Here is a 22,620-nt window from a genome sequence, read left to right on the forward strand (position 1 = left end):
AGGGAGGAGTGTCAAAATTCCACACTGACTACTTCTGCGGTAGACAGAGTGGCTTTTGTGGGAATAGGGGGGACTCTCTTCTACCCATCAAAGCGGCCTGCTAAGAAGTTCTGTTATCACACTCCCGCTCCCATCCTGGATTTCCTCATAGTCAATAGCCACCAGTTGCTAATCCTTACCCTTGATTAGGGATGTCAGAGATTTCCCATGGAAATAGAAACTGGAGTGGAAATTGCAGATGCTCACTTATTTATCCCATATCCAAAGTGGAAATCAATAAAGCAAATACAATAGGTTTTGCTATTGTCACTTTCAGTCTGCAAACAATACATACGTAACTGATTACATCCTGCTTCTCATCTGCATTACATTTCCTTTACAGCAAAACAAATGGGGAAGAACAATGTAATGAAACATAATTTACAGTGGTACCTTGGTTTAAGAACAGCTTAGTTTATGAACAACTTGGATTAAGAACACTGCAAACCTGGAAGTAGGTGTTTTGGTTTGTGAACTTTGCCTTGGAATAAGAACATGTTTTGCTTCCTGTTGAGTGTGTTCCATTTGTAAATTTTTTTTTATAAGATATTTATTGACATTTTCAAAATATTACAAAAGAAAAATAGAAAAAAGAAAAATACAAAATAAAAATAATTAAAAACAACTCAATCTTTCCATTACTTATTTTTCATTAGCTTGTTTCCCGGACCTCCTCACACCTCCCTTTTTTGTATTCCAGTTCAGTTTGTTGGTTCAGCAAATCCTTCCCCTCTTTGTTTATCCTAATCTTTAATCTTAAAATATTGTAACGTTAAATTTTTACCTGTTAGTAATCCATTTTTCATATTCCCTTATAGTATTACAGCTAGAAACCACCTACTTTCTATCCAACATTATTCTAACATTCATTAATTTTACAATATTTCTGTAAATAGTCTTTAAATTTCTTCCAATCCTCTTCCACCGACTCTTCTCCCTGGTCTCGGATTCTGCCAGTCATTTCCGCCAGTTCCATATAGTCCATCACCTTCATCTGCCATTCTTCCAGAGTGGGTAGATCTCGTGTCTTCCAATACTTTGCAATGAGTATTCTTGCTGCTGTTGTGGCATACATAAAGAAAGTTCTGTCCTTCTTTGGCACCAATTGGCCGACTATGCCCAGAAGAAAGGCCTCTGGTTTCTTCAAGAAGGTATATTTAAATACCTTTTTCAATTCATTATAGATCATCTCCCAGAAAGCCTTAATCCTTGGGCACGTCCACCAAAGGTGAAAGAATGTACCTTCAGTTTCTTTGCATTTCCAACATTTATTATCGGGCAAATGATAGATTTTTGCAAGCTTGACTGGGGTCATGTACCACCTGTATACCATTTTTATAATATTCTCTCTTAAGGCATTACATGCCGTAAACTTCATACCTGTGGTCCATAACTGTTCCCAGTCAGCCATCATTATGTTATGTCCAACATCTTGTGCCCATTTAATCATAGCAGATTTCACCGTTTCATCCTGAGTATTCCATGTTCCATTTGTAAATTGAGTCCCCCACTGCTATGGGAAAACACACCTTGGTTTAATAATGCTTTGGTTTAAGAACGGACTTCCAGAACGGATTAAGTTCGTAAACCAAGGTATCACTGTACATTTATTTATGTAATTAGATATGTAAATTACACAAGTTATGTAATATCATCACATTGAAGTGAATATTGTCATTTTTGGTAGAAGATGAACTGCAGCAGAATGGAAACTGTGCTGCAGGCAATGAATACATGGTGGAAAGTAAAATGATGCTTTCTTATATCCCTACCCTTGAGAGTGGACATAATGTCACTAAAATGATGAAGGACTATAGCAGAGGAAATGAGTACTGAATTATCTCACAGCTGAAACTGAATATACATAAGAAGCAAGTAAAACTGGTGTGACCCAGGGCTCTGGAAGGGGTGGTCCAGGCACAGTACAACATTTTAGCATTTAAAGCCTTAAACAACTTGAGATCCAGTAACTAAGGGACTCACCCCATACACCTGCAATTAAATGACATATTTTGTGGCTACTGCACAGGCTGACACAAACTTCTAGGTCCAAGCCAAAAAGACCTTCATAGTTTGCAGGCCAACATATCTTAAGAGACTGCCTTTCCCCATAGTAGCCTCACTGCTGTTTGCATTCTACAGATTAGTTTTGTGCCAGGAACCTATGCTACATGCATGAGGACAGCTATAAAAAAGAACAAGGCTGTTTACTGCAATTGCCCCAAGGCTGTGGGGTGGTGACCTTTTCCAACCAAGATGACAATTGCTCCTCTCTTTTAGGATGGTGCAAAACTCACCTGTTACAAACATCTCTAAGCACTGTACAAGAAATGAAATAGAGAACTTCTACAAGAGGCTAGTTAAGGTTTGTAATGTACTTCCTAATCTTCACATGTAATTCTTTCTAATTCATAATGTAAACCCTTATTAACCAGTATTTGCATTACAAATTCAGTACAATAGTTTGGGTGATAATTTTAGCTCTTAAGGTACTCCACCGGTAGATACATACAAAGAGGAACTTTGCTTACTGTGGATACAAGTGAGCTCCCAATAAAGATATCTGTAATGCTGCTGAGATGATAACATGTAAATAAGAAGTTACTACTGGACTAGAGACTCACAGTGTAATCTTATGTGTCGTTACTCTGAAATAAGTCCCACTATGCTTAATGCATATGGTTTGAAGCTCAACATCAAAAAAATGAAGATCATGGCCACTGGTCCCATCACCTCCTGGCAAATAGAAGGTGAAGAAATGGAGGCAGTGAGAGATTTTACTTTCTTGAGCTCCATGATCACTGCAGATGGTGACAGCAGCCACGAAATTAAAAGACGCCTGCTTCTTGGGAGAAAAGCAATGACAAACCTAGACAGCATCTTAAAAAGCAGAGACATTACCTTGCCAACAAAGGTCCGTATAGTTAAAGCTATGGTTTTCCCAGTATGGAAGTGAGAGCTGGACCATAAAGAAGGCTGATCGCCGAAGAATTGATGCTTTTGAATTATGGTGCTGGAGGAGACTCTTGAGAGTCGCATGGACTGCAAGAAGATCAAACCTCTCCGTTCTTAAGGAAATCGGCCCTGAGTGCTCACTGGAAGGACAGATCCTGAAGCTGAAGCTCCAATACTTTGGCCACCTCATGAGAAGAGAAGACTCCCTGGAAAAGACCCTGATGTTGGGAAAGATGGAGGGCACAAGGAGAAGAGGACAACAGAGGACGAGATGGCTGGATAGTGATCTTGAAGCTACCAGCATGAATTTGACCAAATTGTGGGAGGCAGTGGAATATAGGAGTGCCTGGCGTGCTCTGGTCCATGGGATCACAAAGAGTCGGACACGACTAAACAACAACAACAAATGCTCAATGCCTAGGACTGCAGCCTTAAGTTTGTTCAATGTGTGCTGCTACAGCAAATGTCAGTGTTCTCCTGTTGCCCTGCAGTGTGGTTTTCTGGAGCTAAAACAGCATGCCCATAGTACAAGAACCCTTTTGGTATTCCGTGTCACCATGGGCAGGACTGCAGAATTTGCAGAATGCACAAATATAGATAATTTTAGCCTTTATGTTATATTCTAACTTTTCTGCATGCAACTCTTCGCAATAAAACATTTTGTCAGAGTTGAGTGGAATAAAAATCTAATCCAACAGTACAGTTGTAAAAGAAAATAAAAGTCTTTAGCTTACATCATCCTCTGAATGAAGTGCCTTTGACTCAGCTTACATGGTAAAATGCATTTAAGCTTAGCCCCGGCCACTTGCCAAATATCATTACCGATAATGGCAGCAAATGTAAAATAATGCTGCAAATCTTCTGTGCTAACATCAGCACAAAACCCCAGAAAACTGGTTAGACATTCTGCTTGCATACCAATAAGTCACTTTTCTTTCACATGCTACATCTACCTGCGGCCACAGGGCAAGACATTATTAAATATATTGGCCTAGAGATTATTTCTATGCCATCTGTCACTGAAATCAAAGGTATTCGCAAACTTGTTCCAAAGGGTTTATTCATGCCTTTTATGCTGACAATACACAATGCTATTTCGCTTATGGTGATTCAGACTTTTTAAATTTTTTTTACAAAATCTTTTCTCTTTTTAAATTGACAGCTGAATGCTCAGTCCTAAGCAGTGTGATAATATTTTGGTTGAGGGAGTGCAGCAGTGAGGTCAGGGCAGCTTGGGAATACTAGCAGAACCAAGATGCCATGGTGTGTGAAAGACAAACAGTAGTTCTCAGTTTGGCAGCAATAGGGAGGCTTCTTGGGGATGCAGGACCTCCCTCTGGAGACGCTGTATGTGTGTAGTGGGGTGGTGGATCCGAGTACCTCTTGGCCACTACTTATGCTCTACTTTTTGTAAGTCAAGAAAATATTACAAAAACACTGAGTTAATGAAGTCTCAAATGGTTTGGAACGTGAGATTTAAAGGACCATCTAGCCCTGAATGAATCCACCAGTCTGCAGACACCTTCTGGTGAGGAACTCTTATGTGTTCCACCATCAGGACAGGATCTACTCAGTAGTGCTATCCAGATGGTGGATCTTCTTATCTCAAGAAGTTCATTTCTACACTCTCTTTCGACCTCAACTGCTGTAAATTTGGTTACAGACCAGGAGATGTTGTTCTCACTTTCAAGTATCTTGAAACTTGATATTTGGAGCATTGATGGTGTTTTAATGTTGTTTATTTTATTTCAGTGTTTTGTTTTGTTTTTAAAAATAAGTTTTGTTGCCTTGTTTGGAAAAATAACATATAAATAATTCAATAAATACAATAAATCATAATTCATAACTTTCCAGTTCTCTCTCATCAAAAGGAAACCAAAGCCAGGTATAGAACTTTTCACCACTTGGGAAAGTGGAAAATACACAGCCGCAGAATACAGAGAACAAAACTATCAGTACAAGTCACTAAACCAAGGCAGACAAACCTAATCTCCACCCTTTCCTTTTGATGTGTCATCTTGAAATGAGCATACTCTGCTCAGGAGCATAATTCATACTACTGAATCATCGGAATATATGGTAATCCAACCATAAGGCCATGGCCAAAGTTATGGCTCTTATGTGGGAAAGGAGAATGTGACTTTTTCTTAAGAAACAGATTCCCGAACAAGAGATTGTAGCAGAGTAAACTGCACAGACACAGTACATACCATTCGTACCAGATAACCTGAAGAGTCTGCATTGTGGAAAGCCAACAGAAGGAATGCATGGATAGAAGGGATAAGAACTCTTATTTATCTTGCAAGACACACAAGGTCAGAGGGTATGCAGCAGTGCTGTATATACTTCTAGGATAGAGGGTCTAAATTTCTTTAATCCCTTGTCTGTACACATAAGAGTGCTGCGCGCCTTCTATCATAGGATGCAGATATTTCAAAACAGACAGGAAGTCATATCTCCAGACAATTCAAAGGCTGCATTTTGCACCAGTGAGTTGTGTTGCAATTCACTATTGTGTTCAATGGATTTTGTAAGCCTTCTTTTTAGCCAGTGATATTATACTTTCTTTCATGCAAAACATTCACATGGTAAACCTTTCCACCGATTACACATCATGATTATTGCGCAAGCTTAGCACAGGTTACAACCACCTTCGGCAATTACATGCCCTGTATTGAGGTGTTCTTTCCCCTGAGACTCTCTGTTGCATTAAATGAAAACAGGGCAGCGGGTGTGTGGAAACACTGCAGCAATAGGTTCCATTACCAACCCACACACATTATAGAGTTTATACAGATATGCTAGTGAATATCATGATGAGAGCTTAGTGCAGGTTACAATCATCTTCAGCAATTATATGCTCTGTAAGGAGGTGTCCTTTCCACGGAGACTATTTTCAGATATTAGTGTTGAATGAGGAGGCAGGACCGGTGGGGGATCACTTCCCTGTCTAGACACAAAAGGCTTTTTCAAGTCTGGATCCAACTGAAGCTGCACTTCTAAAGTTCTCTACTCTTAAGGAAAGGGAGACCTCAGGTCTCAAAACACTAAGGGCTGCATGAGCTTCCCATCTTTGTTCTACAGCTGCTGTGCCCTACACCTATGCATATGAGTACATGTTCTAATAAATGCACATAAATTTGAGGGGTTGTCTCCACAATGCTGCTCCCCTCACCAGATATACATGCTCATTTCACTCAACGGCATCATCTGAAAGATGTGCACCCTGCAAATATTGTTTCAGACCCTCCTCTTAAGGAACACGGTAGCTGGTTTTCAAAATTGCAATAGCACTTCCCTCTTCCCCATGGTTACGGACTGTCTGGAGGACAGCAAACAGTGTGGTAAGTAGAATGTGGGAAAGTTGAAAACGAGTCATTCATTCCTATCATATCAAACACTTGCTCCTAGTGATATAATTAAGGTTATCCATGTGCTCTCCTTGTGGTACAGGAATTTGATCGAGTCACAAACGTGAGTAGCAAGGTGTGGTGATTGCCGCAGCAAGGGATGGGAGAAAATAAAAGGCATCGTTGGTGAAAATTTTGACATCAATGATATTTAGGACAGATTGTGCAGTTTGTTTAATGTCATTATGAATAATGGGTGTAACATATAATCATAAAGAAATGACATTTGAGGGTTTTAAAATTACATACACCAAGAAGTATTATGGATGAAAGCATTAAGAGTGTGCAATCACTACTAAAGGTTGTAAGCTGGAGTGAGCTATCATTTATTTCTATCCTCTCTTACAGGGCAAACCTTTGGGAGCACCCACTGTTCAATTTTCTTGTGCCATTGAGCAAAAGTGGAGTGTATCTTGCTTTGGATCACAGCCTTAACACGATTTGATGCGACATGATATTTAACAGGAAACTCTGTCACATTTAATATATTTAGTATGACCTACCTTGAGGTTAAGGACCTCTCCTTTATGCATATTTAAATTTTATCTTTTTATGAGTGATTATCTGTTTCTCATTTTATGGGCATTTTATTGGCTTGGCTTTGGAATCAATGCCATTAGTGCAATTTTTGCATTGTATTGTCAGTCTATTGGCTACAACAATTAATAAAATATGATTTCATTTTATTGCTTTAGCAAGGGAATGCCCTTAAGAACTCAAATTTTCTTGCAACTCAGAGCTCATTCACAGCCTGGAATCCAAGCAGTGGAGTGTGATAATTAGTAGACCTGAACTTCCTTGCCTCCCAGATTAATAACCTATACTGAGAAGATGGGTCTACCAATTCCCATTACAATTTATACCAGGGATGTGGAATCTGCCATCCTCCAGATTTAGTTAGACCACAATCCACATCATCCACCCAAGACAGCTTGGCCAATGGTCGGGGCAACTGTAGTCCAATCATCCCTGACTGCTGGCCAACCTGGTTAGGGCTGATGGAAGTTGCAGTCTAACACCATTTGGTGAAAGACCAAATGTTATGCAGCTTAATCATGTTTTATGTATTACATTTGTTATAGTGCATTCTGCTCTGGGATTGAATTTAATAAAAAAATGGGTGAGAACTGCCTCAAACAAACAAACCACCAACATCAAGGAGGCCATACGCTCCCTATCCTTGATTTATACTTTGGAGATAGTGCAAGTCTGAGGCTAGGCCCTGTAGCCCACGACATGGATAGCAAACATGCCCCCACTGTGTGCGCAATGTTTTCGTTTTTAAATTGACTAACTGACAGGACACTCCATATGTCTCTAATAAAGGGAAACTTTTAATAAGGCAGGAACAAAATGTTTCTCCCGTCCTTATTCTGACCCTCATTATAAATTGAAAGCCACCGAACATTTGAATCTCAATGTTTGGAAATAGGCTGTGGAATACAGGGTTTTTATTTGATATTTTTCTGGCACATCTAAACCATGCTACATGGATGAAAAATGCCTTAAACATTACCTATGAACACAAGCAGTCAACATGACTTTACAGCAGGTGTAGGAACCTTTGGCCCTTCAGGTATTCATAGAATTAAAGCATTGGAAGGGACCACAAGGATCATCTAGTCCAACCCCCTGCAATGCAGGAATCTTTTGTCCAGCATGGAGCTCGAACCCACGAATAAGTGTCTAATGTTCTACCGACTGAGCCATCTCAGAAGCGTTGCTAAACTACAACTCCCACCAGCCCCAGCAAGCATGGCTAATGGCCAGGGAGGTTGTAGTTTAGCAACATCTGGAGGGCCAAAGTTTCTCCACACTTGCTTTACGGGGGGCGGGGGGAAGCTTGCCATTGATCAGCAACTCATAATTTTATTTTTGGCTTCAGACTCAAGCGCAGAATGCAGAGAATCCTCTGCTTTCTCCTTGCCAGATAGAAGCTTCTCTGCCAACAGCTATATTAAGCAATAAAGCAATTTTCACTAACAAACGAAGGGCCAAGCTAGACATGAGAATGAAACCATCATTAGAAACTCTGTCTATCTCTATGCAATAAAAACAAACAACTGCATCTGTTACATACTGCAACAGAATGATTGGCCTTTCCTGGCTCCCAAACAATCTGCAGTTTCTGTGTTAGTTTCACACCATATCTTAAGATACTAGTATTCAGTCGTTGCCTCATACATGTGTTTCTAATACCTGGCCACCATGTCATGCTGTCTTTAGCTAGTGACCTATTAACACTTTCCTTTGCAAATCTATTGTTATGAATTGGGAAAATCCCAATCATCTCTACTGTATATTCAGTGAAGTTGTCGGAGTTTGAGCAAACTCGTTGATTCCTGAATTTAACAAGGGCTGGGAACAGCACCTGCTAACTTCAGGCCAGCCTGGTGGTGGTGGGTCGCTGAAGAAACAATGGTGCTGGTAGCCAGTCATTAGCCCCTCAATGGACGTCATCAGCCAGGCAGAAGCCTCTGCCAGGCACAGAGGGAGGTTGCCAGGGTAATGGGGTGTGTGTGTGTGTGTGTGTGTGTGGTATCACTGCAGTAAAAGCAAGTGTCCTTTTGCACAGAGGTTTTTTGGCAAGACATTCTGGGAACCAGAAGGATGAAGTGAGGAGAACTTCACATGGCGCTGGCTGAAGGAGGCTGTACTGAGACACCAGCGGCCATGACTGGCTGCTGCTCTGGACCCAAGCTTGCTGAAGCTATGAGGGGAGCAATGAGAGACCCTCTTGGGACGTAATGTTCTCCACTGAGGGCTCCAGGTGTAAATATGTGAGAATAAACTATATTTCTAAGACATTGAAGTCCCTGCTGTGCCTTGATTTTCCAGTGGAAACACAACCCTTGGTGAGTGCCTGGAAACCCCTGGAATCTTGCTACCACTCAGCAGAGATCGGGGGGGGGGGGACACTGTTCACACCAGTCGTCTTCCTCCTTCAGCTGGACAATGGACTTTGGTTAAGACTGTTAATATTAATAGATCAAGGCAGCTTAATCACTATTAGGAGTAGGATTCATTTTCAAAGGCATGGATCATTAGAAGCCAGGGAGTGGATTCAACCTTCTATCACTTTCTTTTTCAGGGGGTTCCTCCCCCCGCTGCCCAGGCCTTTAAAATAATGTGTGATCTTGAAATCTGGGGTCTCAATAGCTACTCTGTGTTTCACTGTATACTTGTGCTTTTTAAACTGATTTTATTCTCTTCCTCTGCTGGTAACAACAAATGTGCTGAGATTTATTTTTAGGATATTGTATTTTAATGTTTTTGTTTTGGAGAGCTGCTCAGAGAACTAATGCTATAGGTTGGCCTATACAAATATAGTAATCACAACTAATATAAGCTTCAATGGAATTTGGTGTGACTTTCTTCAGATTGGGACCAAACAATAAATATTACCACGAATAGGCGTCGATTGTTGCAGGATCCTTCACATTTTCTATTACTTTTTAGAATTAAGATTTCTTTAAAACACACACGGAGAGAATAAATAGTTGTAATCCATATACATACTTGAAAATCATATATAGTGAAAGGCTGACGTAATGTGTGTATAAGGAGGAGTTTTAGGTAGCATTGGGTTATCTGGCGCACTGACAAGAAAGATGTGATAAATGAAAAAAGAGTCACTTTTGAAAGAAGGCAGCAATGAGCGCGGAGCTGGCATAGTACATGAATGCAAATTTAGAGGAAGATTTAGGAAAACAGGCTTCAAGTGGAGTTTATCCAGATGGAAACAGACATTAAAGAAGGGTTCTCGGTTCTAGGAAAAGAAGCTGAATGAATGCCTATGTAGTTTTGAAAGGGGATAGATGTACATTTGCTATGGTGCACATGTACCAGATATTTCATCTGAATTTGGTTCCCTACCTGTTCTCATACATCTATGCGGCAGGTGGCAGCAAACGTATAAACAGCTAGGGCCCAGCAATACAGCCTGCAGAATGGGTGCAATAACTTGACACAAAAGCAAGCTCGTGTTTTGAAAGCCCCTGCTTTACTGGCTCCTAAGTGAGTGCAGAAGCCAAAAGCACAGGGTAGGCACCTCGCCGAAGGCTGGATTCTCTCAGACTACCTTGGTATCTTGTTGTGCGAAAAAGGCAAGCCTTCCTTTGCCCCAAAAATTATTCACTCACTCACTCATTCATTCATTCATTCATTCATTTATTCAATGCATAGAAACATCCTAATCCCACAATGTCCAATCAAAATAAGAGTGCTCTAAGAAGCATAAACAAATAATGGGTTGGGTCCAGACTAATTTAGCCCCACCGAAATCAATATGAAATGTTTATTCCCATATTAACTAACCACCACTAACATAGGCCTGGATCCAAACCTGTCAGGGCAGAAGGAAATATGTTTTTAAAGTAAGTGTCTTCCAGTTATAAGCCTAAATCACCTTTTGAAAGAAAGGTCAATAGGAATGAACATGAGTTGCCCTATGAATTTCCTCTTTGAGAGCTGTGGCTCTAGGATGCACTTCTGAAGAAAGAGGAAAACAGCGTTAAGTGTGGATACCTTCTCACTTCTTATGACTGCTAATGTTAGCAGCAGTATTTGCATAGTGGTACTCAAGACACACTTCATGTGATTAAAAGCTAGGAAACAAGGCACTTGTTAGAGTGCTAGCTAAAAGATCCATGTTTATCATCTGTTCTAAGAGAGTCACCCTAATGACTCCTTTCTCTTTCAAGCATAGTAGGCAGCAACAGTTTCTCAGAGACCTGTTAATGCAGGATGCTTCCCTGCCCCCACACAATGGAAGGTGCCAATGTAAAAGAGGCTGCCCAGGAAATTAAGATAAACAGAATAATAAAATTACAAAAGAAAGTATCTCAGAATAATCTACTGAAACATACTCCATCTTTAAGTGATGGGATCCTCCAAGAAAAGACAGAAACAAAGGTCAAGGTTGAAATCCTATACATCAAGGATAAGGAGTCTGTGGCCCTCGAGATGATGTTGGACTACAACTCCCATCAGGCCCATCAACATGGCTAATAGTCAAGAGTGAAGGGCAGTTGGAGTCCAGCAACTCTGGAGGACCACAGGTTCCCCACCCGGGCAATACATATCCAGTGGCAGCCCCTTTTGAAAAGACATGTACACGACTGCACTGTCCAAGTGCAATAGCTTCTGCAGGGAGGCTATTGAGAAGAGCATCCCTGTATCTTTTCACCATGGGAAGGAGAAGTGCATGATGTTTGAATGCAAAACACCAACTGTGCCAGACCAAACACAGTCAATATACAATGCCAGCCTCCTCATGTATCTGCAACATTGGAATGGAGGCTCTTCTTAGAAATGGGTTAATCAGAATATACCGGTAATTGATAACTGACATTCAAACACCACTCCCACAAAGGTGGAATATCAACACATGGAAGTGGTTTTCAGTGGTTTCCATGTGGGGCCTGTAATATCTAAATCAGACTGCCAAATCCACAACTTCAAGAGAAAGCTTGTTCCTCTACTGAGATGATGTCTTTATATTTAGAGACTACTTTGCCTATATTTTATTCCTGAATTATATTGGCTTGGATCCAGACATTTCCTCCTTGTGAGGAAGGAGTCTTTTTCTGATGAAATGAGTCTTTCTACAGGTAGAAGAGCACATCTCACTGTAGACAGATTCCTCCATCAGAGGAAGGGAAACTAGTCCAATTTTTTTGACCTACTTTATTGTAGATAACCAATATTCACCAATGTGAACTGGAAAACTTTCTCTCAGTTTTCTGTATCTTCACAATATGTTTATTTCATTCTACCCTGTGTATGAAACAACATTTGTACTCTGAAGAAATGGGAAGAAAAGCTAGAACTGACTGAATAGGAGGCACACATTTCTGGATCATTTAACACATGTATATATACCGCTTACCAAAGCAGTTTACAGTAGACATTATTCATTAAAACTACAAATAAAAAACAAACATTAAAAGAGAGTTATATATATATATATATATATATATACACACACACACACACACACACACACACACACCTTACACTAATAAACATTTAAGAACCACAACATGGGTGAAATACTTGCTCTCCCTGTCCCTCTAAACTTATGCAGCATGCAGATGTTATTTAAAGTCAATGTGCAACAACTGCAAGGCCAGAGTTTCCCTTTCCCAGATCACTGGCAACCTGTTCCCACATCTGTCCATGGGACTTTTGTCCATGATTCCCAGGAGAGAATCAAAATATATTAAGGGATTCTAAATTAAATTGTTTGTTTATGTCTTATGAAAAGGAAGGCTCTCTAGATGGCCATAACTGATGTTATGTATCAATTGAAACCAGACAGCTAGAGAAATGAATCCACAGAGATCATGCCGATACACGTGTATCTAAGTGCACGCGCATATACACGCAAATCTGCAAGCTGCCTAATATATGGATAATAAGGGTTATAGAACAAAAACCGCTGACAATAATAGTAGTAGTAGTAATAATAATAATAATAATAATAATTTATTATTTGTACCCCGCCCATCTGGCTGGGTTTCCCCAGCCACTCTGGGAGGCTTCCACAGAAACCAAAAATACAGTAAAATCACACATTAAAAACTTCCCTGAACAGGGCTGCCTTAAGATGTCTTCTGAATGTCAGGTAGTTGTTTATCGCTTTGACATCTAATGGGAGGGCGTTCCACAGGGCAGGCGCCACTACCGAGAAGGCCCTCTGCCTGGTTCCCTGTAGCTTTGCTTCTTGCAATGAGGGAACCGCCAGAAGGCCCTCGGCGCTGGATCTCAGTGTCCGGGCAGAACAATGGGGGTGGAGACGCTCCTTCAGGACAATGCTCTATTAGAATGAATCGTCATGTTTGATTTTTCGGTGTGAAAGTTGCTCTTTTCAAGAGGAGAGAATTGTCTTCAGGGGCCTTGCTCATGGGCTCGACATCAAGATCCATTAGTGATAGGGCCTCCTGGGATACGACTCCATAGTTGTGGAACTTACTCCCAAGCAGCACGCACTTGGTGTTTACTTGGTAGTTAGCCACTGTGACAGCAAGATGCAGAAGATGTACCATTGGCCTGATCCAGCAGGCTCTTCTTATATTCTTAATGTTGATGATACCCGTTTCAATGAACATCCCATAGAAATGAATGCATTGCAGATGTATGACATTTGCATCCACACCTGCAGCCAAAATGTGGATGTTGTCTAACAGTGCAACATTACTAATAATGGAATGTAAATTCAGGTGCACATCCAAATACCCAAACTCATCCATGTTCTGCCCCAACTCATCAACTATGCATGACTGGATCATGATGAAGAAGCACTGACTTTGTTACCTTGGTGACAGGGAAGTCATTAATTCTTCTGACACCAACCCACCCCCCCAGTTTCTTTTTCTTTTCTTTTTTTGCAAGAGGATGGGAAATACCAAAAAGTTTTGAATTAAAAATAAGTTCATGCAATGTATCTTACTATTTCAGAACAGCACCAATTAGAATCTGTTCTTTGCAAAGTCAGTTAAAAATAGCGGTCTATTATAACCTTTGGACGGTTTCCCCCGCCCCTTCCCATTTGTTTGTTTCCTGAAGATCAGTTTCTGAGGACCAATAAAAGCAAATATGGTGAATGAATCATATTTTTCCCCAGTTACACTAAGCCACAGTGTGCTTGTTTTCTTAAATTTCCAAGATCCAGAGATAAAAACAGAAAGAAAACACTTCTCTCCCTCTTCAACTTATCAATGTTTTTACTGGGCAGTTTTCCCAATGTTATTAGTGGGCCAGTTGATGCTTTCTTGTTTTTGTAATGAAGACTACTTCCCCCCCTCACAATTCCTCACTATCATGCTCATATATTTTTTTAGATGCTATGCCTGCACAAATCTCAAAAATATTTCTAATTCCCACACCCTAGAACAATGTATTTTAGTTGACCCCTCAGGTTTTTTAAGTTTCCAGCTCTGCTAATAACCTACCCAGCCACAATAAGACCCCATGGTACTAGAAACCCGGTCATCAAAAGAAGTTGGTTGTCGGAAGGTTCAGGAGAAACAAAAATGTATCCCTTCTTCACAGAGTACATAATTAAAGTACGGAATTTGCGTGTCAAGGACCCCCAAGACACCCCTGAATAAAAACACGGTTCACACATCATTTTTGTTTGGGTTTCTGGCATAATTTCGGCCACAACTTTATTGAATTACAATATGTGAGTGGTTGCTTAGGCAGTGGTTAGCCACTATCTGTTCCCACTTGGAGGTAGGAACAGAACTGACAACCACACCCGTGCAGAAGTCAGTAAGGGTAAAGAATTTTGGGGAGGGAGAGAATAAAGCTGGGTGCCAGGCTCACACATCTCCCCAAATGCTCCCTGGGGCTCTTGCGTGACCCTAGCCCTTTGTCAGGGATACGGACAAAAGCATGGCGAGCCCCTGGATTCCTTTAATGGAATACCCTTGCAGCAGCAGCATTGGAGGGGAAGGCACAGCCAATCCATGCCCCTCCACCAACCAAAAAAATTAACCAATGCCTAACCGCAACCTTACAAGTTGTGATGACTTGCTACGCAGTAGGCAAACCCAAATGGCCCCAGCCAATCAGCCAAATGGCAAAATTCCTACCAGGCTGCTGCTCCAAAGCAGACGACTCCATGACAGGCATAGCAGGGTCAGCGCAAACAAACCTTAATTAAAGGGAGGGTGGGCGGGTAATCCGATGGGCGCAGCGAAAAGAGGAAGCTCAACGCTGCGCACAGGGACCTACATAGCACCCCCATCAATCAAATAAAATTGCAACCATCAATTTTCCCCAGCAACATTGGGGGGGGGGGCAACCAAATTCGTGGCCATCCAAACTAACCTGCCCAGCAACAGGGGATGTCATGGTTGCTTCCACCGCAACATGTGCTCTCCTTGAAGGAGAACCCGCTTTGTCCCCGCAAGTCGTGGTGGAAGGAGTTTAGAGAGTTTTAATGGGGATTAGACGAATGCATGGAAGATAAGGCTACCGATGCCTACTAGTCATGCTGGATATATATGCTACCTACAGGATCAGTGGCAGTAGACCTCTGAATACCAGTTGCTGGAGAGAACAAATGGGAAGTGGTGCTATTGTGCTCATGTCCTGCTTGCAGTCTGCTCATAGGCATCTGGTTGGCCACGATGAGAACAGGATGCTGAATTAGGGCCTTTGGGAATAATGGGACACGGGTGGCGCTGTGGGTTAAACCACAGAGCGTAGGACTTGCCAATCAGAAGGTCTGCAGTTTGAATCCCTGTGACGGAGTGAGCTCCCGTTGCTTGGTCTCAGCTCCTGCCAACCTAGCAGTTCAAAAGCACGTCAAAGTGCAAGTAGATAAATAGGTCCCGCTCTGGCAGGAAGGTAAACGGCATTTCCGTGCGGTGCTCTGGTTCGCCAGAAGCGGCTTAGTCATGCTGGCCACATAACCTGGAAGCTGTATGCTGGCTCCCTCGGCCAATAAAGTGAGATGAGCGCCATAACCCCAGAGTCGGTCACGATTGGACCTAATGGTCAGGGGTCCCTTTACCTTTACCTTTGGTCTGATCCAGCAGGGCACTCCTTACATTCTTGTGAAAAGTTTGATAAGAAAATAAATCCTACAGAACAAAATGTAGGCAAGTTCTTCCTCAGTAGTGCTGTGTTGAACATGTATCAATCTCCATAAATGAATAGGTTATTATTTGAAATGAATATATAACGTTAATGACGTGCATGCCTGTTAGCTTCAGAGACGGGAGAGGAGGCCTAATTAAATCAAAGTGGTTATTAGTCTCTTGTCACTATTGATTAATTATTAGCACAAGATACTTCATCACTTTAATTTGCAATGGAAATAGGTATGGTGTTACCAAGTGCAGAAATGGGGGAAATGGAGATAAAACTACAGGCTTGGTCTTGAAAGCTCTAATCCAGAACTGGCATATCATTATTTTGGCCCAGGAAATATCCCAATACAGTGGTACCTCGGGTTACATACGCTTCAGGTTACATATTCTTCAGGTTACAGACTCCGCTATCCCAGAAATATTACCTCGGGTTAAGAACTTTGCTTTAGGATGAGAACAGAAATTGTGCTCTGGCGGCACGGCGGCAGCAGGAGGCCCCATTAGCTAAAGTGGTGCTTCAGGTTAAGAACAGTTTCAGGTTAAGAACGGACCTCCGGAACGAATTAAGTACTTAACCTGAGGTACCACTGTATAAAGTAAGGTAGGGGGAAAGAATGTGATGCCTTCAAGGACTGTTCACCATGAACCAAAAGAGCATTCTGCTTTCAACAGATCCTACACCAAACTTATTAAACCTGAGGTAGGTCATACCACTTCAGACTGAAGGTGCAGTTAATTGAAGTTCCTCCATATTTGGTGGGGAAAAACCAGACATCTGCACACAGAAAACTAGAAAACCAGGGAGAAGGGTAGGCAAGGGCTCTTTTCCCAAGTGCAGCACAGTTAATATATCTTCCTATATACATACAAATGTAAGGTGTGATCATGCTCTGCAGTTTGAATAGCTGAGCTACTAGGCAGCTATGGCAAGTGCTGCATAAGGAACAGCAGAAAGCCCCAGGTGAGTTATTTAATGAAGACGGGGGGAGGGTGCTGTGAAGTGACTCTACCTCTTCATTAAACATGCCTGCAGTGAGGTTTAATGGGGTGTGTGGTTCAAGGAAAAAATAGGTATAAAATGAGAATTCCCTGGATGGCAAGATCCAGGTTTGGGGCAAGTACTCTTTGGTGAGAGAACCTCAGCAGTGTTTTAAAATCACAAAATATACAGCAAAGTAAAGAGCTTTAAAGAAAGAAGGGGTGGCTGAAAAGTTACAGAAGATAAAAGAGAGCCGGAGACCTGCCAAGAAGAATTCCAATTCGACTAAGATGAAAACTGGATTATTTGGGACATATAGACTTAAGAAACAGAGTTGGAGCTCCACCTCTAAACAAGTAGGCCTTGCTGGAAGAAATATGGTTAACATGGAGAAGGTACTTCCCCGACCTGGGGTGTTCAATATGAAAGATTTTCGAAGAAGCCGGCGGAAAGGGACTGAGAGAGATTCGAGAGCCTCGGACGTAAGGTCACCAGGCTAAAAAGATGGACTAATTGGACTTTGGTTTGGGATTGAAACCGGGAAGAGAAGGGTGGGGTTTAGAAGTCCAAAGGGGGCCTGATTTTTATTTTGCAGTGTAAAACTATATGCTCTTTATTATTATAAGAATGGGGAATCTGTGGATGGGAATTAGGGACAATCTTAGGGAAGGTATTTTATTATTTGTTTTTATATCTCTTTTTTTTTTCTTCTTCTCTTTTTATGTATGATTAAGGTATATATTCTAAAAATTGCTAAATAATCTAAATTAATGGATAATAATGAATTAAGGTTTAAAATTATTATAAAGAATCATATTAATAATTTATGGTTAAGTAAATTAATAAATTATGATTAGGACATTAAGGATAAAAACTTGCTTGAATAAACAATCGGAGTTGGAATACAATAAGGGGAGGCGTGGGGAAGTCATGAAAAGAAGTTATTGAAAATGAGACTTAAAAGGTGGAATTTTTTATGTTGTGTTTTGTGTTATTTTTTTGTGTGTTTTTGTTTTGTTTTTTGTAACCTTTTGAAACTTTAATAAAGATTATTTAAAAAAAAAAAAGTAAAGAGCTTTAAAATATATGTGCCCTTGAGAGTTCCAAGACTATCCTCTTAAAAACTTTATTTCCAAAGTTTCCCTCTTTCTCCGGCACAGGAAAAGGACTACACATTTGGTAAGTTAAAAAATGATTTACTTACAAACTCTTCAAAGGTTAAGTTCATGTACTTTTCCATACATCAGTCAGAAAAGTTTCACAGGCAGCAAAACTTAGTTTAGCTCCAAAGTGGTGAAGGTTGCTAAATTGTTGGTATAGGAACTGAATAATGGCTTGCAAGAGCCATGCGGTTTGAGCTTGGGAGAGAACAATAGGCCTGATTACATGGTTCCTCGTGGTGAGGTAAGCCTGGCAGGACAGCTTACTCTATGGTCTTAACCCCTTCATACATTAATTAGACTTAAGCTTGCTAGTGATATGAGACTGGCTATCCCATAAGAGAGGTAGGCGGGATTGGCGAGCAGAGTAAGCAGGAGTGACAGCCCTTAATACATATAACACGCAAACATTCCAATATGTGAGCTCATATTTGCAATATGAAACGGTTACAGCCCAGGCACAAAGGAGATTTAGGCAACCCTCCCTCGCACCCACTGTCACACACTGAAAGAACATGTGAAGGAGGCTGTGGGATTTAGCCCCACCTTCTACTACCAGCATGAGCCATGTCCACACCCATACTATCAGTGTCTTCTGCTGGCGTGAGAGCTACTCCACATGAGGAAGGATCCTGGACCAATCAGCAAGACCACTATGTGCCGACATCTGTACAAGCAATGCATGGATGGCGAGGAGCGTGGCCATTGTGCATGGCAGTGGTGTGGCTAGCCCACACAAAACCCACAAATTCTTCTTACATGTTCTTTCAATGCTCTGAGGCTGCCATCTGAAACTCCTTATAGATTTTCCTCACCAAAGAACTAGGCTAGAATGGAGCTCCACATGCAGAAGTAGAGATAACTGCTAGGGGAAATGCTGTACCTGGGAACACTGCAGCAGCTGGAAGTTTGTGTCCCAGCCTTTAGCATATGTGCCACTGGGGTGCAAAGATCCACCCAGCGCCCCCAAATTTAGTTTAGCCCCCAAATTAACTTTTATTATGCTTACGTCAGACACCATGCTTACGCCTTATCTCTTGTTGTGAATGACAAGTGCCATCATTGAGTCTGACAAAGTTGAAAGTCCTTTAGTGAAACAGTAGGTATACATTTCAGTAATACCTAGGTATATATGTATTTTGTTTTTCTAGCTTGAACAAAATTATTTATTATTTCATAACAGGTAGATAGTTAAGAGCCTCGGCGGTGGGCACCTGGCACCCCCCAGAATTCGCTCCGCACCCCTAGGTAAAGATGGCCCTGGTCCCAGCATTCATGGAAATGAAATATATGGGCCCTTGCTCCACAAGTACCTTATCCATCTCACTGATGGTCATTTGACTAGGTTTATTAACAGCCTTGAAGAACACTGTAGTAGACCAGGTTCTCCTCTTCATCAGCACACATCTGCAGAGGTAGCGAGAGGGGCATGAGGCTCCTCATGCAGCCCATCTCACCTAGTCCCATGAAAAGTCAGTGGGGCTTTTAAAAAGTCTTAGAATTACCGTCCTGCAATAACATCCTCTGTATACCAATTGGTGGGACAATGCAGTTCCCATAGAAACAAAACAATGTTTTATTAATGCTGCCAGTTTCAAAGCTGACTCTGCCCTGCCACCACTTGGTGGTTCACACAAACTCAAGCTCAAGATTCGGGGGGGGGGGGGGCAAAACAAAAGGGAAGTCAACAAAAGCCACTGCTGGAATTATCAGTACAGCTTGCCTCACAGGACAGCATGTCTGAGTTTGAAGGTCCATGACAGAGAAGGCAATCAGTCATCTCATTCACCCTTTCCCTTAATGAAACCACAAACTCACAAAGGAGAATGCCAGTGACTCGGAGGGAGGAGCTGACTGTATTCCAAAAAGGGAAATCCTGTCCCTTTAAGAAATCTGAGTAGCCCAGAAAAAAATCCACAAGATGCAACTTCTCTCTTCCTAGTAATGGAGTAAAAGGAAAAGAGCTGCTGACCAGCACCTGTTAGATACCAGGCTCTTCAAGGCTTTTAATGGGCAGCAGAACTGCTGCACATTTCAGATTAAAGGTCTCCCTAGAAGGCAGGACACCACAGTCAAATGTAGCCAAGGACTTAGTAGAAAATCAGAGACCATGTCATTATTTATATTGGTCTGATGCACTTGGGGGAAATGGCCCCAGAGGCATTTGTTGCTTGCAAGATTTGAAACAAAATACAGATAGCTGCTTTCTTATTTTTGCTTACTTTTGGAAGAGCAAAAATTACCCTTCTGCATACTAATTCTGGCTACCCAGATAACAAGCAAGTTATGGAGTTCAAATAGAAGGAAATCTAGCGCTAGAATTATGGGTTGGGTAAGTTTGTTTGCCTTTGATGGAGTGCACAAAGTCTCCCCAACCCAGTTTCCCTCAATCTTTGCCAAATCCCAGGTTTGCTGTAGCCACCAAAGAACAGGAGCTTAAAGGAGGCAGCAGCTGCTGCACAATAAAGGCCAGGGCTTCTTTACTCCCAGTATAATTAAAATATAGAGGTGATAACAAAACATTGGGTTGGATCAAGATTTAGTCATGCTTAGACTAGACCCACTAAAATCAATGGGACTTAAGTCTGTCCCGTTCATTTCAGTGACTTGAGCCTAAGCATGACTAAGTCTGGATCTGAGCCATTATTTAGAATTTCTAAATATTTTAAGAGAAGCAGAGCTTTAGAGAATAAGAGCAGTACACTGACCTAGCTCTATTAGTCCAAAGGTGAATAAAGCATATGAAATAAAAGATTTTAGTGTGGTCCAGTAGTAAGAATACATGCCATGATACCTGTATAATATGCACTGATATATAACCTATCATGAAGGAATATTAGTAGCCCTTTAAAAATGCACACATATATAATTAGTTTTATCTCATCAACAACCTCCCATGGCAGTATGTTCCACAGATTAACTATATGTATACAGTTCTGACTTTGATTCTCTGGTGAACAGAAGAAATAATGAACATTTGTAGAGACATTTTGATACTGAAATCAGTGTATGATGGATTTGCATGATATATGTCTTATCTAATTATTCATGTATCTATAGATCTGTGGATATACATGCAGATAGGTAATTTACCAAAAGAGGAAGAAAATGCAAATAACATTTGCAGGCAGCTCTATATGGACACTAGCCCTTAATTTTATCGGGTAGATGCCAAGTCTAGTGCTTAATGATAAGTTAAATACCTGTTCCTTACTTGCTCATTCTCTAGTGGAGAGCTATGTACCACAGACAAATAACATGCCCCATGAGTAATAATTGTTCAGTACATTTATCAACTGACCCTTCAAACTGATTAATTAACCTATGATAGCCAGCTTCCTGTGTGTTGCCTGATCTTTTCTGATTTAAAAGCTCTCCTTCATGTTGAACCTTAGTATGAAGCTGGCCTTCACTTCTATACAGATCATAATATGTTAGCGGTGAATACTTAGTATCGAGCGAATAAGCAGTATTTTGGTATACAGCTCAGCAGATTCATATCAGGCTAATTTCCTAAGTGTTCCTTCCTCCACCCCCTGCTCCTCCCAGCCTCAGACACTCTGGCTGGTGAGAAATTTGATGAACACTTTGGGCTGAACTCCAGTTCAATATCTGGCTGTTTTAATAAGCAGCTTCAAGATATTGCTACTTCATGGGAATTTAAAGAAGGGAGTAGAGAGAAGGGCTCCCTATACTATTCTTAGAAGCAAACAGTCAGATTTGGCAACTTGATTACAAAGCATGGAATTTATAAACTGTGCCATTCTAAAATTACTTCATTTGTATACAGTTCAGTTGGACAGTCATGTGTTGCAACATATTCCAGTTTAACAGCGCAGTTCTGTAACACCCACAAAATCAAAAGGAAAATTGAGCCACACAGTGGATGCTGGTTATGTCATGTGTTGTCCAGCAACTGGAACTTGTATAGGAAATGGTCACTGAAAGATGTGCATTAAAAATGTGTATGCATCCAACATGTCCTTGATTTATTTTTAAGGGGAAACTGGAGAAACTTCCAAACCCTGTTCTTCAAACTATTCCACTTCTAATGTCTAGCGATGCTTCACAGCTGTGTTAACACAGAAGCATTTTGCCTTCGTATCGGTTAAAGAAATTTCCACACTACTGACTCCTTTAAGAAGTTACAAATCTATATTATACCAGGTACCACACTCACAACAAGTGTCATTGGTAGTTTCCACAAAAACCTTTCTGGACCTCATCAAGTTGCACACATACTCAAGACAGAACAATTGTAAAGAAAACTTGAACACAGCTCCTTAAAACATTAAACGCTACCCCAAACACTAAGAATCCCACTTCACAATCATCCCAAAAGTAAATACCATGACAATACCGTATGAGCAACACCAATGTAGCTTCTTCCATTTATATTGATAACATTGTGCATTTCGCTTTGCAAGTTTCATTATATACATTTCAGCATTTAATCTGTATGTTTCTGCACC

The 22,620-nt window shown here is 41.1% G+C and overlaps 1 protein-coding gene across 5 annotated transcripts in view; it reads right to left on the reverse strand.

The window, feature by feature from the left end:
* ANO1 (anoctamin 1) overlaps positions 1–22,620 on the reverse strand; it is a 139,863-nt gene that overhangs the window by 98,801 nt on the left and 18,442 nt on the right. The gene's annotated exons all lie outside the window — the stretch shown is intronic.

This window comes from Podarcis pityusensis (assembly GCF_964106645.2).
Source record: "Podarcis pityusensis genome assembly, chromosome: 1".
Classification (NCBI taxonomy): domain Eukaryota; kingdom Metazoa; phylum Chordata; class Lepidosauria; order Squamata; family Lacertidae; genus Podarcis; species Podarcis pityusensis.